Source organism: Peromyscus californicus, unplaced genomic scaffold (genome assembly GCF_007827085.1).
Source record: "Peromyscus californicus insignis strain IS unplaced genomic scaffold, ASM782708v3 Scaffold_12__1_contigs__length_115047231, whole genome shotgun sequence".
In the NCBI taxonomy this organism is placed as follows: Eukaryota; Metazoa; Chordata; class Mammalia; order Rodentia; family Cricetidae; genus Peromyscus; species Peromyscus californicus.
This window is the reverse complement of record NW_026294413.1, coordinates 101,567,699-101,586,726: the sequence shown is the minus strand read 5'-3', so window position 1 is coordinate 101,586,726 and position 19,028 is coordinate 101,567,699. Positions and strand designations below refer to the sequence as shown.

The 19,028-nt window shown below is 41.1% G+C and overlaps 1 non-coding gene across 1 annotated transcript; it reads left to right on the top strand.

The window, feature by feature from the left end:
* Positions 1-18,421: 18,421 nt before the first annotated feature.
* Positions 18,422-18,494, top strand: Trnak-cuu (transfer RNA lysine (anticodon CUU)). Its single transcript has one exon. It is a non-coding gene; the product is annotated as a tRNA-Lys (tRNA).
* Positions 18,495-19,028: the final 534 nt, after the last annotated feature.

The following is a 19,028-nucleotide window of genomic DNA, read 5'->3' as shown; positions in this document are numbered from 1 at the left end:
AGTGGTACCTGCTCTTAAACACTGGGTAAACGATCCAACCTGGACAAATTTAAACCTTTGTTTAACCCTGACATTTTATGAGAAGAATCCTGCAGATAAAGTGTGCATAATTGCTTAATGGTTCCCTGCAACCCCAAGACTTTCCTTTGAACAGCAATTAAAGCTGACCATCTTCACACTGTAGCACTGTGGGGAATGTGTGCTTCATGGGAAATTATACGTCTGCTATAGCACGCCCTCCTCATTATCTCCATCCAGGCACTAACTAGGTTGGACCTCACTTGCTTCCCATATGAGATAAGATCAGAAATAGTTCAAGGTGGTGCAGCCTTCCATCCTTCCACATTGTCTCCCGCCGTTCTAGAGCAGATAGTTCATAACTACGGGAGTTGTGAATAACTGGATTGCAAGGAAAATTTGATTATTTCTACAAACATCAATTGAGAACAGCCTAGTGGAGAGCAGCTTCTCCTGGTGCCTCTGCCCTCACAGTAATCCCCGCTTTCCAATCATTTGTACATTGCTGCCAGATATCCTGATCTGCAGTTCCATCTGCTCCATGGAGAAGCCTTGGACAGCTTCACTATCCTCACTAGGAGTTAAATACACACAACTTTTTAGCACTTGTTCACTTTAATATGTATATGAAAGAAATAATTGTGAAAATTATTTTTTAAAAAATGTATGCCTCTTAGTATACCAGGAAAAAAATGTATATTACCAAAATCACTTTTTAAAGGATTTTCCTCTCCTTCATGTACATGGATGCTTTCTCTGCTGGTTTGTATGTATACCACATGTGTGCCTGGAGGTAAGAAGAGTATAATGGATTACTTAGTACTAAAGTTATAGGTGATTATGAGCTGGCATGTGGGTGCTGGGCACCAAATCCAGGTCCTCAACAAGAGCACCAAATGATTTTAACTGCTGAGCTATCTATCCAGTCCCCCAAGAGCATTTTGCAAAGTACACCATCCTTACAATACACTCATTTAGAAATTTCTTTCCGGAGGTACTGTCATCAAAATGTAAGCATGCCCTTACTGTTCTGTGGGGAGGAGGGGGATTTCCAAATATTCTTGGAGTTTCATATTCCATTCTGTCCTCTTTGTCTTTTGCAGAGCAGGGCAGTTTGCAAGATTCAGGTCTCTCATGATGCAAGATAACATCAATTCTTTTCCAATCTCTGTTCTCTATCATATTTCATAAGATTTGTTTTCAGAGATATAAATACTTTTCTGGTCATGTCAAAACCATGATCAGATTTCTCTCTCCCTTCCTGCCCCTCCTCTGTGTCTCCTTATGCTAATTTCTTTTTTTAATTAAGAGGACCCTTTTAAAATCCATACATATTTTCCAATGATTTGCCTACAATTGTCATCTAGAAGTCAATAAAAAAGTGATTTATTTTGTGTTCTAGCTTTTGTTCCTATACTCTGCTGTCTCTTTGATAACACAGAAATATTAATTTGAGACTCAGACATCTAAGATTTGATCCCTACATTAACATCTGTTAACATATTATATTAGACTTGTGGACATCATGTGTGCTAAGACACCTTGGTGTGTTTCTCAAATGGTTGACATGGCAGAACACAGGTGGTAAGAATGGCTTATTTGTCAGCTTTCTATTGCTGTGATAAATCATCTGAGACAATCAACATAAAAGCATAGGTTACATGGTGAATCTGTGGCCACATGGCCCCACTGTTTTGAGCTTGTTGTGAGACAAAACCTTATAGCAGAAATATGACAGAGGAGGCTGTCTACCTCATGGCAATGTAGGAACAGGGAAAAAAAGAGAGAGAAGCCTTTCAAGGGCACACCCTTCCTCAGTGACTTCCACTAGGCCCCACTTCTTAAAGGTTCTGTCACCTGCAGCCATTACCACACGCTGGAACCAAACCTTTACAGCATGAGTTTGGGGATATACATTGAAGATCCATGTGGCTGGAGAGATTCTCAGGGGTTACTAATGCTTTCTACTCTTCCAGTGCTCCAGTGTTGTTTTCTCAGCCCCCACAGTGGCCATTTAACAACTATCTGTAGCTACAGCTCTAGAGGATCTGATGTCCCCCTTCTGACCTCAGTGGAGACCTTCATGTGAGCAAACACATTCACATACACAAATAAAATCAAATAATTTTTTTTTTAAGATTCAAGGCATAAAAGTGGGTGCAAGGAATAAGAGTCAGAAGAAATGTCCATAGAGCAATCAAAACAATTATTTAGAAGCATCCATTACCAGAGTATTTGATGCCAAAAGCTGTCTGAATGACACACCAGTGCATGGAGTCACTGCTGGTGATAATTTGACAAGGAAAGCATTAGCTTCTACTGAAAAGTGCACTGGTTTGAGAAAGACCTTTTCATGCACAGAAGCTGTGGGAATAAGCACTCAATGGGGATTTGAAACCTTGGGGACACTTAACCATTCATCAGTCGATGTGGATTTTCTGTGACTCAGCATTTTGTCAACTCACTTTACATTTAAGAGTCTCTACATTTCCGCCAGAGTGCTGTGGGTTGATCCCTGAGCATTCATTCCAGCTCAGTAGATCCTCTTCCAAGAGTAGAACTGTACTTTTAAAATTGTGATAGCAAGCATTTTATAACTACTTATAAATTGTTTAGTGTAGATATATACCTAAGGTCACCCCACATTTCAAGTAAGGAAATGGCATTATATAGAAGTACAGAAAAGGGGAGTTTGAGTAATTATATCCTTTTTTTTTAAAGGAATTCTCCCCCTTTTGTGACACTTCTGGATTTTTTTCTTTACATTATTAAAATACTGAATTGTGACAATGAATAAGTAGCATTGTCCTGTGGCACAGTCTGTTTCAGCCACATCAAAAAGATTTACTCATAGTTTACAAAAGACAGATCTTAACTGTTAATTGGCTTCAGAGTCTCAAATAGAATTTGATTAATTGTTTTCATTAGATTCCCTGTAACTCTCCTTTCAATTGTTCCAACAAAGGCAATGCTTTTGTTGCTTTTGGTAGGAAATGGTGTGACTTGATAGAATCTTCAAATTTTAGGAGGAAAATGTGTGTGTGTGTGTGTGTGTGTGTGTGTGTGTGTATGTGTGGTTTGTGTGTGTGTGTGTGTGTGTGTGTGTGTGTGTGTGTTTGTCTGTCTGTCTCTGTCTATTTGTCTGTGTTTGTGTGTGTGTGTGTGTGTGAATACAAGAACAGTATAGTGTGAAAGCTATTATCAACAATAATAAATCCAAATAAGCATGTCTTTCCACCTTTTGTTACCTTAAAATTACTACAGTACCCATGTATGTGTATTTGTCCTCACACAAGATTTATTTTATGAAATAACTAAGAGAATTTACTTTTTGAAACAAACCAAGCCTTACTGACCGTGGTGAAGACAGCACTGTCAGCACTTACTTCTGAATGCCTCTAAAATAAGTAGGAGTAGGAGAGGAGACAATCATAGATACGACCAATTTGGGGCCATGAAAATAAGTGCAGAGAGGTAACTGACTTAGTATAGCTTCTTCACTTTCTCACCCTCCAAAATTACTGTTAGGGAAACTGATAGGAAGAGTTCATGACCACTGAACATTGCTGGAGCCTGGAACCATTCACTGCACCAGGAGATGCTAGAGCTTCAGCCCGGGTAGACACAGCAGACAGCTACCATCTCTGGCTGGGAACATAGCCTTTCAGAGAAGCCATCCTCAGCTGTGAGTCTGTTTCCTGCTTTTCATATCTATATCACCTTGACAAGCTGCCTCAGTCTGGACATCCTCTGCTTTTTGTATTGGTTAAACTGAGATGACATTCAAGGATTGTTACGGAAACTAAACAGCTCCTTGTTTGTTCCCAGCCCAAGGGTGCCTGCTAATAATTTCAATGCAGTTGGACACTCGTTCATCTGTTTAAAAAATATGTAATTCTTAACCATGTTCTGGATATGTAACAATGGGAATGGGGAAAACCGCCGTTTTGTGCTTTCCAAGTTTTAGCACTAAGTCTGCCTTCTTTACCTGTATTGGTTTCCCTGTGATCACAAAACAACACTACTTTTCATCTGAATACTTTTTATTTTCCTGTAGGGAAGAGAAAGTGAAATCTTTGGATGCTCTTCACACAGTATTCCAACATCTATAACCACAGCCACCATCTACCCTCACTCATGGCATTTATTAACCATAAAACTCTGATGTGTCGCTTCTCAAGGCCAAGATAATGCCAGATACAGAAAATGGATGGAGTTGCGCTCTTCCAGTAGCACTCAGGAGGCCCATGCGGTTGCAGCATGCTCCTCAGACACACTGTCCTGGCTATGAATTTTCAGCCTACTGTCTCCCTGTCATGATTTTCCAGCCTTCTGAGAAAGGACAAAACAGAAAATGGGCATATAAAGAGAAGTTAAAAACGTTAGCTGTGAAGCAACCCATGCTGGCTCAGCAGCTTTGTTCATCTCCACTAATAATAGAACAAAACTCTTGGGGATCCATTGCATCTGTGGAAGGAATTTAATTAGATGATATATAGTCCTCCAAGACTCATCCTTATTAACACTGAAATAAGACATATATGTTATATATGTTATTCTTTAGCTTTTTAACTGAAAGAAAAAATCCTGAAGAGAATTTCATCAGATTTATATGTAGCTCACAACATATCTATAATAGAGAAATTATATAATCCGTAGATACAACCCCCTCCCTCTCTTTCTTTCTGTCTGTGCCATTATGGTATTAACAATGTCTTTTAATGTCTTACTCAGTTTTCGTTAGTCCAGCCTTTCTTTTATACAACAAATAATTTTTATTCAAAAAATATTGGGGTCAGAATGGGAAGGGGGGAGGCATTTGTTTCCTTGCCTTGCATTTTAGATGGGTTTTGCAAATCCTTTCTCTTGCTGGTTGCACTTTACTGGATTACATTCTCCACACTGTGGAGCAGCTGGTTTCCTTGCACCAGAAATACACATATAAGGTTGAACAATGCAGCATTTCTCAAGTTGAGCAAACCCAGAAACTCCTGCTCTCTATGTATGTGTCATCATTAACAGGTGCCACCATTCAAGCCAGATTATACCATTTACGAAAATACCATGAACCTTAGTCAATGGCTACATTAACGATAATCTTAAAATGAAAGATTGGCACATAGGTGTAAAGCCCCCAGATGCACTCTTGCTGCGTGTGTGGTCCGGTGGCTTCTGCTAGTGTGGACAGTCACAGACAACTCAAAGCTGACCAGGAATGTTCCTACCACCCAAAGCTCCTCTGCCCACTCTGTCCATGAGTCTCAGCCTCAGAAGGAGCCAATGTGATATGACTTTTGTCTCCATTGTTTGGTTTCAGCTAGCACTGCTAGCTTTGCCCTTTGTCCTTTGCATACAAATGTTGGCTGCTATTTAAAATGTATTTTTTGTCTTGCACATTCATCAACATAACCATGCTAACTGGATGTTTCTCTTTTTATCTATACTACTTTAATTTTGTTGAGTCCTGGTTTCTCCCTGATGTTATTTCTCCCTGTGATGAACAGTATTATCAGTCATTTTTCTTGCCAGTAAATTTTTTTGGCTTATTGTCTATTTCTTATCTTACAGAGCATACAATTCCATGTTAGATTATTTCATAGTCTTCTACAGAATTTGGTTCTTCTTTTCTATTTTCTTACTTCTCTCTTTTATATTTTTGTTTGGATACATTCTACCCATCTGTCTCACTACTGTTAGTCTGGTCCATCTACCAACTTTTTTTTAACATACATGTTTTTCTCATACCAGAATTTTCATTTTTTATAGTGCTGTCTATAAAAACGTACTCCACTATCTTCCTGTCATCCATCTCTTTCAGAACACTCATTTTCATGAATTACATTGAAGTTCTCACTGATCAGTATAATATCTAATAATCTTTAGCCTATTTCTATTTAGGATTAATCTCTCCGTGACCACAGGGTGATGATGATGATGATGATGATGATGATGTGTGTGTGTGTGTGTGTGTGTGTGTGTGTGTGTGTGCATGTGTGTGTGTGTAAAAGAATATTAGAGATCATTGTGAATAATATTTATCTCCAGACAGGGCTCAGAATTCTCCTGTGACATGCTGGAGTATCCAACTGAATCAGTCTTGTCTACAGCTGAGTTGATTCTCGCTTTCTCTAGCTTTACTTTAAGATGCTAGGGAGGTATGGTGTGGGATTCCATGCCAATGCCCTTCCCTTACAGCTTTTCAATGAATAGGAAGTCTTCAGCCTTATAGTCAGACTATCAGATTGGAGGCCCATGTACAATTCTTTCCTTCTTATCCTGTAGTCAGTCTTGCTGCACTGCAGTCTTCAGATAGTGGTTGACTTATTCTAAATGATGTCTCAAAACAGCACAGAGAAGTGTTCAGTCCAAAACTTAACTGGCTGGAAACTCTGGTATCTGAGTAAGTTTCACTCAGCTTGCTTCCCATTCTCCATCTTCACAATATGATGCTTAGGAGTGAGTTTACATTCCTTAGTAGGAGTCTCTCTCATTTTTCGTTCTACATCTCCAGCTTTGGACATTCTAACTGTACACCTCTGAAGACCCACAGAAAACTGTGTGCAGTAGGTGTCTACTTGCTAGGCTTCTCGTAATTTTACTTTGGCTTGCCATGGGACAAGTTGAAAGCTGTTAAACCTGCCTCTGCTTCACCTTACTGACATCCATAGTACAGTCTTCCTCTTCCCATTGCCCAGGAAAAACTGTGGGCCTTTATCTTTTCTGCAAAACTTATCACCCCGGAGTTAACTAATTGATAATTCTTATAGATAATGGGTTTTCAGAAAATTAGTTTTACTAGCTGATCAAATTTTTTGTTTGGTTTGGTTGGTTGGTTGTTTTTTGTTTGTTTGTTTGTTTGTTTGATGTTGTTTTTTGTTGTTGTTTTTGGTTGGTTGGTTTTGATTAGGACCAAAAGGAATGTGATTTACATTTTTGATTCAGAAGCATTACAGCCCTAGGTGGAATTCCAACCTCACATACTCTCCTCCCTTCCACTTAGCCACCAAAGTCTTTCTCCCTAGTGACTGCTCTTTCTTGGTGGTCTCTTATACTTCCTTTTCTTCCTTCTGATTTTTGTTTTGTAAATGTCCTCTAATTTATTTCTTTATTTCCTTCTTTTTTACTTAAGCTTATTTCCCAGGTGACCACATTAAAGCCAGACTGACCTGGAACTCATTGTGCACCTACCACAATTTGAATATGAAATGTTCACAGGCTGGTATTTTGAATTCATGGTCCTAGCTGGCAGTGCTATTCTAGAAGGTTCTATCTAGAGGAAGTACCTTAAGAATCTACAATCCCTAGCATCTTTTTATCTGACTATCTGTGCTCTATCTTTCATGATGTTGTGCCCAAACATAGGTGGCCAAATAAACATGGATATACTTAATGGTCAGAGTGCCCAAGAAAAATCTTCAGGCCAAAGCTGCTGCAGTTATTATTCGAATTCTGGCATAATACAATGTTTAGGTTTTATATCTTTATAGAATTTGTCTATATGTCTAATCCTGGCATTCTGTTGTTCCTTGGTCATATGACACCATAATGACTCTGCATTTGCTAACTTTTATAAGAAATGGAGGTCCTGACATCTTATTCTTTTATCATCTTTTCACTTCATTCTTAGTTCATCAATATAATTCTCTGTGTAGGGCAGAGGTATTTGCCACATAATTGCCTGAGTGTATAGTGGGAAGAGGCTTGCAATCTGAACTGTGACCAACTACTCTAGCCCATCAAATCTTATTGACCTTTTGGAATTTATTTTGTTTTGAATATCTTGTTCCTGCATAAGTATAAGTACAGATGTTTCAAAAATGTCCCATAGCCTCATAAAGAGACCTCTGGCTTCTTTATGTGCATCACAACCTCCAAGGCATCAGGAAGACCTTCAAGTAGATAAGGCTATCTCCTTTAAAGTGGGAGGGGTAGATTGTCCTGGGAAAGCTTAAAAGCAGCATTCCTGGTAGAAGTCATAAATGATTTATAAGAAATTTTCCATCAATCTAATATCACCAAATTGTACAAATATTAAAAGTGTCCCAAGTATGCAACAGGTGGAGATGAAAACCAAAGGTGGCATAGCGGCCATCATGCAACTTAGCTGTGATGGATTGTTGCCAAGAAGCTGTGTTGGCTTTAGGACTTTTGCCATTCCCATCAGATATGGCTGTGCCAATTGGTTTTTTGGTTTGTTTTGGGTTGGGGTTTTATTTTTTTGGTCAGGAGTTTCATTACAGAGAAATAAAGAAACTCTTTTTTTGGTATTAAGAGATTGGGATTTTTATTAACACTACTCAATATCTTCCTAAAACAACTAAACATGAGTGTAAACATTTATCCTGTTTAGTAAGATAAAAAAAATTACTGCATAATAAGTGATTTAACTCAATTTTTTCAATGAACAATATTAGTTTGGTATCAGAGATTTATAGCATAAATAAAACAGCTTAGAGTAGCTATTTTATTTAATGTAAGAAGTTTTGTTTTTTAAGTTGGATTACAGTTTCCTGTTGAAAAGGAATTTATCTAGGTGCTAAAATGACTCAGGACAGGATGAAATTGTCAATCAAGACATTACTAGTATGGCTCACTGTTAAACTCTCCCTTCCAACCTATCCCACTAAATATTATTCACCTCTAATATTACCATAAGTCAGAATCCCATGCTTTAGTCCACATGTAGATAATAGAATGGGTGAGCTGCAATAAACTGCACTCATCCCATAAGGTACTATGAAGAATAGAAGCAGGAATTGAGAAAATGGTACATTCTTTTTCCTTGATACCATGATTTATATCCATCAACTACCATCCATGTTTAATTTAATTTGTTCTTCTATAAAATGATATCCATAATATCTATATTATATGGATATTATGAGTAATGAAAAATAACTTATATTAGAGCTGTAATTAGCAAAACAGGCTAGATGTAGAGAGCCGTGCACGGCTGCGCCTCAAAGATGGCGCCGGCGTCCGGCTTCTGTAGCTAGAGTTTTCCTGCCTGGCCCACAGTCAGGACAAATCTCTCTCACCTGCCAGTCCCACAGCCGCTCAAACCCGACCAAATAAACACAGAGACTTATATTGGTTACAAACTGTATGGCCGTGTCAGGCTTCTTGCTAACTGTTCCTACAGCTTAAATGAATCCATTTCCATTAATCTATACCTTGCCACGTGGCTCGTGGCTTACCAGCATCTTCACATGCTGTTTCTCATCGTGGCGGCTGGCAGTGTCTCTCTGACTCAGCCTTCCACTTCCCAGCTTTATTCTCCTCCTTGTCCCGCCTACACTTCCTGCCTAGCCAATGGCCAATCAGTGTTTTATTTATTGACTAATCAGCAACACATTTGCCATACAGAACATCCAACAGGACTTCCCCCATTTTTTTTTTCAAAAAGAAAGGTTTTAACCTTAACAAAGTAAAATTACATATAATTTGGGAATTTGGGCGTAGCTTCTCTTACTACTTCCTGCTGGAGGGGGGCGCTGTATCTTATGGGGAAACAAAGAAAATTTTAGGATTATGGAATAGTCCATGAGGCTGTATCATCTGAGCCAGTTGCCTTGAAACCATTCTGGATGTTGGATCATCTGGGCCATGGTGTCATCGGAGACCTTTCAGGGGGTCTTGGCTGGTCAAACCTGATGTATCTTAATCTTGAACAAATCCATAGCCTCTGGCTTTCTGTGGAAACAAAAGAGACTCTTTTCCAAAGCAACATATCCTTATATCCAAATTTTGAAGTCAAGGTACCTTTAAAATATACATTTTGGCATAACTCAACATCTTTTATGATCAAATGTTTTTCTGCAGTTAAAAATCCCAAAGACAACACAATCTAGATTCTCTGTGTAATATTCATCTTTACGTGGCTTATTTTTTATATTAATTTTACTGTCTCTTTAAAGACTTTATTTTTTAAAACTATGTATTTGTTTCTATAACTGTATATACCACCCTTTTTTGTCTCTTTCAAGCCTCCGTACATTTTTACACACATTGTAAACTATTACATCTGAATCTGTCTTATTGTGAATCTATTGCCTTAAACTGCAGCAGCTGTGGCTGCTGGCTCCGCCCACCTCAGCGTCCCAACATGGCGGTGGTTTACCGTCAGCTCTGGGAGCTATCGTGGGTCTATGCTTTTATCCAAGCAGCGTGTAGCCCAGAAACCTCTTTTTTTGTTTTGTACTAGTAGAGACTAAATCCACCATGCAGCTTAATGTGCCACTTGCAGAGGTCTCATTCCCGCCATACTGCAGGTCGAGCATGCACGCTAGGAACCCACAAGTAGCTCAAACCAGAAGCTGCCGCTCATTTGAGAGAGACAATTAGGAAGCTGTATTTAGCTCCATTTTAGAATCTTTTTTCAGGTTTTTAGGTGGAAACTCTTGCCACCACGTTGGACGCCATTTGTAGGTAGAGTTTTCCTGCCTGGCCCACAGTCAGGACAAATCTCTCTCACCTGCCAGTCCCACAGCCGCTCAAACCCGACCAAATAAACACAGAGACTTATATTGGTTACAAACTGTATGGCCATGGCAGGCTTCTTGCTAACTATTCCTACAGCTTAAATGAATCCATTTCCATTAATCTATACCTTGCCACGTGGCTCGTGGCTTACCAGCATCTTCACATGCTGTTTCTCATCGTGGCGGCTGGCAGTGTCTCTCTGACTCAGCCTTCCACTTCCCAGCTTTATTCTCCTCCTTGTCCTGTCTACACTTCCTGCCTAGCCAATGGCCAATCAGTGTTTTATTTATTGACTAATCAGCAACACATTTGCCATACAGAACATCCAACAGGAGGCTTCTGCCTTCCCGATGGCAGGTGTTCTCTGGGATAAACAACTCTTTATTTGGCTTGGGCGTGGAATCTGGCTTGCTTACATATGTCTGACCCTATCGGCATTGTCCACGTGGCACTACGGGGTTGGTTGCCCAGTGGCTATAAAGGGTGTGGGCTGGTTTTCCCGGGAGTGAGAAGATGGCTTTCCCTGAGGTCAGAAGATTGTTCAAGGTTCCTGAATAAACTGCTTGGAGAAGAGCCTGGTGTTGCGTCTTCCTTGCTGGTCGAGGTGGACATGACAAGTGGTGGCCCGTACACGGAACCTTTAAGGCTCAGAACTCTTCGCAGTCAGGGCAGTGCACTGGTAAGTCCCCAGGTAAGGTGGGGATCCGCGACAAAAGCGGACGGGAAAATTAAAGAGTAGAGCCGCAATAAAAGCAGACGGGAAAATTAAAGAAAGTGAAAGCAGGTGAAGGCAAAAGTGCTGCTAGTATCATGGGCGCAACTTCTTCACACACAATTTTTCTGGCTCTTAACGAGCTGCTCCTTTCAAAGAAATTAGAAATTAAGAAGAGTACTTTAGAAAGATTTCTAGAGGAATGTGATGTCGTGGCACCCTGGTTTGCAGTTTCCGGAAGCCTCACGGTAGCTTCCTGGGAAAAGTTGGGCCATGATCTAGACTTCGCTGCAGAACAAGGGACGCTTAAACATGGGGTTAGACCAGTTTGGAAATTAGTGAGAGGGTGTCTCGAAGACCAGCACTGCAGTGATGCGGTAGAGAATAGGCAGGTAGCCTTAGAAATGTTGCAGGAGGAAAGATCAGAAAAGGCCATGTCTGCTAAAGCAGCGTCTACCAGAAGTAAAACAAAAAAGGGGGAAGAAAAAAACAAGGTTATATCCTGACCTTTCGGACCTAGAGCGTTCCGAGTCCCCTATCTCTTCCCTTGATTCTGATGATGTAGAGTCATTATGTGAAACCTTGCAGAGCATGAGAATAAGAAAGAAAAGGGGTAGAAATAAAGGAGAAAGAGAAAGAATTAAAGGATGTGAGTCTGAGTGTGGAGCCGCTCCCTCAGCTCCTCCATCGTATCTGGAATCTGCCTCCATGTCTAGAGTTGTCTCTATGGGGAATTCTTTTAACCCGGAGGTTTGGAGACAGGTTAGAACTGAAATGCAGCTAGCTTGTCCAGTGTTTCTCAATGCCCAGACTCAACAGAGATACCATTAGGTACCAAGATAACGGGACTCCTGGACACTGGTGCAGATCGGAGCATCATTGCCCATAAAGACTGGCCCCGTGGGTGGCCAGTGCAAGTCTCCTCTCAAACTCTACAAGGGCTAGGATATACCAGTTCACCAGATATTAGTGCAGGACAATTGCAGTGGCAGGATGAAGGGGGCCATTCGGGTGTTATGCAACCCTACGTCCTCGAGCTTCCAGTGTCCCTTTGGGGAAGGGATCTTATGCAATCTATGGGATTCAAATTGAGTAGCGAATATTCTTAGGAGTCTCAGGAAATTATGATGAAGATGGGATGTCATCCTAGGTTTGGTTTGGGGAAGTTTCTCCAAGGCAGAAAAGATCCAGTTCAGGCGCAGAGTAGACCACCTAGGCAGGGATTGGGTTTTTCATAGGGGCCACTGAGGAAGGAATTCCCATTTCCTGGAAAACAGAGGACCCGGTATGGGTACCTCAGTGGCCACTTTCCTCTGAAAAGTTATCAGCGGCAGAAGAGCTAGTAAAAGAACAGCTTGAGGCTGGACATATACGACCCTCTGTGTCCCCTTGGAATACACCTATATTTGTCATTAGAAAAAAATCTGGAAAGTGGCGATTGTTACATGACCTTAGGGCTATTAATAATCAGATGCAGGTCATGGGTCCAGTGCAGCGAGGGCTACCACTTCTATCGACTCTGCCAGCCTCCTGGCATATTATTGCCATGGATATAAAGGATTGTTTCTTTTCCATTCCCTTATTTCAAGATGATAGTGGCAGATTCCCCTTTACTCTCCCTCCCATCAATCATGAGGAACCTGATAAGAGATATGAGTGGGTGGTCTTGCCTCAAGGCATGGCTAACAGCCCCACCATGTGTCAGATCTATGTGGCTGCAGCTCTGGCGCCCATGCGGCAGCGTTTTCCCATAGTAAGATGTGTCCATTACATGGATGATATTCTGCTTGCTGCAAAAGATGAAGGAATATTAGAGGAAGCTTATTCCTGCTTGAATGAAGCATTAAGAAAGAAAGGTCTTTGCATTGCCCCAGAAAAGGTTCAGAAGAATGGGATCGCTCATTATTTAGGCTCTAATATAACCTTTAATCAGGTTGTCCCACAAAAGGTAGAGCTGAGAAAGGATCATCTTCGTACTCTTAATGATTTCCAAAAGTTATTGGGAGACATAAATTGGGTCCGAGGAAGTTTGCATATGTCCAACTATGATTTGAAGCCTCTTTTTGATATCTTAAATGGAGATCTGGCCTTGGATTCACCAAGAGTATTAACTCAAGAGACTAGGGATGCATTGCAGAAGGTAGAAGATAGACTACAAAAGGTGTTCCTTAGGAGAGTACAGAGTCCAGACAAGATTAGCTTATGCATATTGCCTACCCTTTTACAGGTGGGTCATCTGCCCCAGACCTCCTCCACATTTTCAGTAGCCTCTTGCTGGAGTTTTCTTCAGTCCTATCCAGCTCCATGGACCCCACAACTGCTTATAAAATAATCACTCAGAAACTTATATTAATTAAACTGCTGGGCCATTAGCTCAGGCCTACCACTGACTAGCTCTTATACTTAACTCAGCCCATTTCTGTTAATCTATAAGTCACCACGTATTCTGTGGCTTTACCTGTTGCCTTTACATGCTGCTCCCTGGGCGGCAGGCTGGCATCTCTCCCAGACTTCCACATTCCAGCCTCTCTTCTCTGTTTGTCCCGCCTATCCTATACTTCCTGCCTGGCTACTGGCCAATCAGTGTTTTAACTATTTACAACATACAGGACATCCCACAGCACTTGGTTAGAACCTTCTTATTTAGACAAAAGGGGAGATGTAGTGGGTAGCCGGGCCAGCTTTGACGTGGAAGTACCACCCACTTTGAGGCTTCGGTAACTGTCACGCCTATAAGATGGAGCTGAGAGAGGACCTCTGAAGACCCGAGATCTGGATAGGCCAGCTCTCTTGGTTCCTGGATCATGGACGCTGAAGGTAGACTGAGTAGAGTTCTCCAGAGAACACCACTGTACTGTGCTACACCTTTCCCAGACCCTGTAACCTATCCCTTCACTTTTAAGTTACCCCACAAAATAAACCTTCCTTTTAACTACGTGAAGTTGCCTTAATATTTAAACCAATAGTACCCCCTCTGATTCTATCCCCAACCCCTTTTCCCCTCCTCATTATATCCCAGCTGCCAGTCTGGACAGGGACTCCATGCTGAACCAGAGACCATATTGGCCACCAGAACTCTAGGTAGGCTGCCTGCCTACAAACCTCTGCCATTGGCTTGGTGCCTGCCTCCACCACCAATACTAACCACAATCCCCTTCCCTCCTAGGTACCATACTCCTGCTCTCAACTCAGGTGGAGACCCCCTGTTCAACTACACGCCAAACTGAAGATCAACAGGGTACAGAAACCAAGGAACAAAACACTCATCTAAAAAAGACGAACTCAGAAATCTCCACCTAGATCTATAATCACCTCAAACCCAAATGCCTAGATGCTAGATTAAGAACACAATCGACTTAGGCCTGGTTCTGGGTAGGGTTGGTCAGCCAGGCAGCTGTTCCCCATCTTCACCACCAGGATGAGCCTTACAGCCTTGTTCTGGCTAGTTCACCCTATGCAGCAAGGAACAAGGGCTGAGCTGGTTCTCCCACTCTCATGCCCTCTCAGTCAGCCCACCCACACCTAAACCACCATGGCCAGCTCTACTATGTTGCCCAGTACAGGGGCCACTCTCCCAAGTGCTGTAGCTGGTAAGGGGCAGAGACAGCTCTTCTGCTCTCATGACCTCAGGGCCAGACTTCCTACCTGCCACAGGCAGTGAGTGGGGTGGTGGAAGGTCAACTCTACCTTGCCCACACCATTATTTGATAGAATAGATGAGGGATGGGACCAGATCTCCCACACTCAAGTTCTCAGGACTTGATTATCTAGGCTTTCATCAACATGGTCGGCTCTACTGTGCTGCACAGATGAGATGCAGGGTCCACTTTCTCAAATGTTGCAGCTGATGAGAGTCAGGACCAGTTCTCCCTAGTGTTGTAGCCTAGGACTATGAGTTGTCCCACTCAACATCCATCCCATCTATGACTGCTGGAGCACATGAAGGGTGTGGTCCTGCAGATCCAAACCTGTAGGATCTCTATGCACAGCACAACAATAGGATATTCCAGAGGAGTCCTAGTGAGGCCCTAGTATCAATAGTATAGCAGAAAACATAGGCATTGAACCAGACTAATGACTCTTTTCAATGAACACTTGAAGTAAAGATATAAAGGTATACTGTATGACTCCCTGTGTCACACCGCTGCTTCAACAACAAGATTTTTCTCTTTTCTCTTAACTTTTATTCTATTTTATGTTATTTTGTGGTGAGTGGGAGTGCAAAGGCAGAGAGTAGATCCGGAAGGATAGGAAGATGAATGGATTTGAAATGCATGATGTGAAAGCTACAAAGAAAAAATAAAAAGTTAAAACACACACAAAGAGAGAGAGAGAGAGAGAGAGAGAGAGAGAGAGAGAGAGAGAGAGAGAGGAAGGACAAGAACCAGGGCAATGAATCACCATCAGAGTTCAGCTATCCTACTACAGTAAGCCTTGAATATTCAAACATAGCTGAAGCACAAGGAAACAACCTTAAAACCAACTTCATGAAGATGATACAGGTCTTTAAAGAGGAAGTGAATAAATCCCTTAAAGAAATCAAGTAAAAGATGAACAAAGAATTGGAGGAAATGGGTAGATCCCTGAAAACAAGCCAAGAAAGTCAAGGAAAAACAAACAGTGGAAGGAAGTGAATAAAACTGTTCAAGATCTGAAAATGAAAATAGAAGCAATAAAGAAAACACAAACTGAGGGAATTCAGGAAATGAAAAAATATAGGAATTTGAATAGGAACTACAGAGGCATGTTTTACCAACAGAGTATAAGAGATGGAGACAGAATCTCAGGAACTGAATATACAATAGAAGAAATGGACACACCATTTAAAGAAAATGTTAAATCTACAATATATCTGACACAAACATACAGCAACTCAGGAACACTATGAGAAGATCAAATACAAGTGTTTGGAAAACTTTTTGGACACTGTGTGAAGATGTGTCTCTGTTTTATCTCACAAGGCTACTTCTGATTGGTTTAATAAACAGTCAATAATGAATGGCCTATAGCTAGGCATGAGTGAAGTCTGGACAGAGATAAGAACTCTGAGATAGAATCTGAGGTGGTAGATTCACCAACCAGAGGAAGTTGGACATATGATACTGAGGCGAGGTAACGAGCCATGTGGCAGAACATAGATTAAAATAAATGGGTTAAATTAAGTTTTCAGAACTAATTGGTAACAAGCCTAAACTAAGGCCAAGCTTTCATAATTAATAAGAAGTCTTCATGTCATTATTCAGAAGTTAGCAGTCCAAAGAAAGACCCATTATACCTAAGAATAATAGAAGTTGAGGAAGGAAAAGAATCCCAGCTCAAAGACCCAGAAAACATTTTCAACATAATTGCAAAATTTTCTAACCTAAAGAAGGAAAAGCTTATAAACTTACAAGAAGCATATAGAACACCAAATGAATAGAAACCGAAAAAAAGTCTCCGAAAAAAACTATCATATAATAATCAAAAAACTAAACATACAGTACAAAGAATATTAAAAACTGTAAGTGAAAAAAAGCAAGTAACATATAAAGGTAGAGTATGAAAATTATACCTGACTTCTCCATGGAGACTGCAAAAGTCAGAAGGACCTGGACAGATGTGTTGCAGACTCTTAAGAGACCACAGATGCCAGCCCAGACCCCTGTACCCAGCAAAATTTTCAATCACCATAGATGGAGAAAACAGGATATTCAATGATAAACTCAAATTTAGACAGTATCTGTCAACAAATTCAAACTGACAGAAGATACTTAAGAAAAAAACTCCAACACAAAGTGTAGCTAGAGTTTTCTTGCCTGTCCCACAGTCAGGACAAATCTCTCTCACCTGCCTGTCCCACAGCCGCTCAGACCCGACCAAGTAAACACAGAGACTTATATTGCTTACAAACTGTATGGCCATGGCAGGCTTCTTGCTAACTGTTCTTACAACTTAAATGAATTCATTTCCATTAATCTATACCTTGCCACGTGGTTCGTGGCTTACCAGCATCTTCACATGCTGTTTCTCATCATGGCGGCTGGCAGTGTCTCTCTGACTCAGCCTTCCACTTCCCAGCTCTATTCTCCTCCTTGTCCCGCCTATACTTCCTGCCTGGCCACAGGCCAATCAGTGATTTATTTATTGACCAATCAGCAACACATTTGACATACAGACCATCCCACAGCACTTCCCCTTTTCTTTTCTTAAAAAGGAAGGTTTTAACCTTTACACATCTCCAAAGTCAGCTTGGTATATTTGGGAATTTGGGTGTAGCTTCTCTTACTACTTCCTGCTGGAGGGGGGTGCTGGATCTTATGGGGACACAAAGAATATTTTAGGATTATGGAGTAGTCCATGAGGCTGTATTGTCTGAGCCAGTTGCCTTCAAGCCATTCTGAATGTTGGATCATCTGGGCCATGGTGTCATCGGAGACCTTTCAGGGGGTCTTGACTGGTCAAACCTGATGAATCTTAATCTGGAACAAATCCATAGCCTCTGGCTTTCTGTGGGAACAAAAGAGACTCTTTTCCAAAGCAACATATCCTTATATCCAAATTTTGAAGTCAAGGTACCTTTAAAATATACATTTTGGCATAATTCAACAGTTTTTACAATCAAATGTTTTTCTGCAGTTAAAAATCCCAAAGACAACACAATCTAGATTCTCTGTGTAATATTCATCTTTATGTGGCTTATTTTTTATATTAATTTTACTGTCTCTTTAAAGACTTTATTTTTTAAAACTATGTATTTGTTTATATCACTGTATATATCACCTTTTTTTGTCTCTTTCAAGCCTACGTATATTTTACACACATTGTAAACTATTACATCTGAATCTGTCTTATTGTGAATCTGTTGCTTTAAACTGCAGCAGTTGTGGCTGCTGGCTCCGCCCACCTCAGCTTCCCAACATGGCGGTGGTTTACCGCCAGCTCTGGGAGCTATCATGGGTCTATACTTTTAACCAAGCAACGTGTAGCCCAGAAACCTCTTTTTTTATTTTGTGCTAGCAAAGTCTAAATCCACCATGCAGCTTAATGTGCCACTTGCAGAGGCCTCATTCCCTCCATACTTCAGGTCCAGCACGCACACTAGGAATCCGCCAGTAGCTCAAACTGGCAGCTGCCGCTCATTTGAGAGAGACAATTAGGAAGCTGTATTTAGCTCCGTTTTAGAATCTTTTTTCAGGTTTTTAGGTGGAAACTCTTGCCACCACATTGGATGCCCGGCTAGCTCAGTCGGTAGAGCATGAGACTCTTAATCTCAGGGTCGTGGGTTTGAGCCCCACGTTGGGCGCCAAATGTAGATGTAACCAACTGTCTTATTAAATAAGAAACACAGAGCCAATTCAGAGAAGAAAGCCAAGAGGTCAGAGCTAAGAGCCTCACCCTTCCTGATTCAGCGATCCTCTTCAGCCAAGAGAGCTCTCCGAAAGGGGGCTACTTCCTGTGTGTATGTCTTTATATAGTCTAGCGGTTCTGCCTTCTCATTGGTTATAAACCCAAACATGTGACTGCCTCGTCACTGCCTGTATGTACCGCACTCCAGGTCCTTAAAGGCGTGCGCCACCACCGCCACGCACTTGCTATGGCTCTAATAGCTCTGACCCCCAGGCAACTTTATTAACAAACAATTAAAATCACATTTCAGTACAAGTAAAATACCACCACAACAAAGAGGTTAATTGCAGTCTCATACAAACACAGGAAATAATCTCACACCAACAAAATAAAAAAAAGGGATGGGCACACACACATACACACACACACACACACACACACACACACACTACCACCCCCAATAAAAAACAGGAAATAACTATCACTGGCT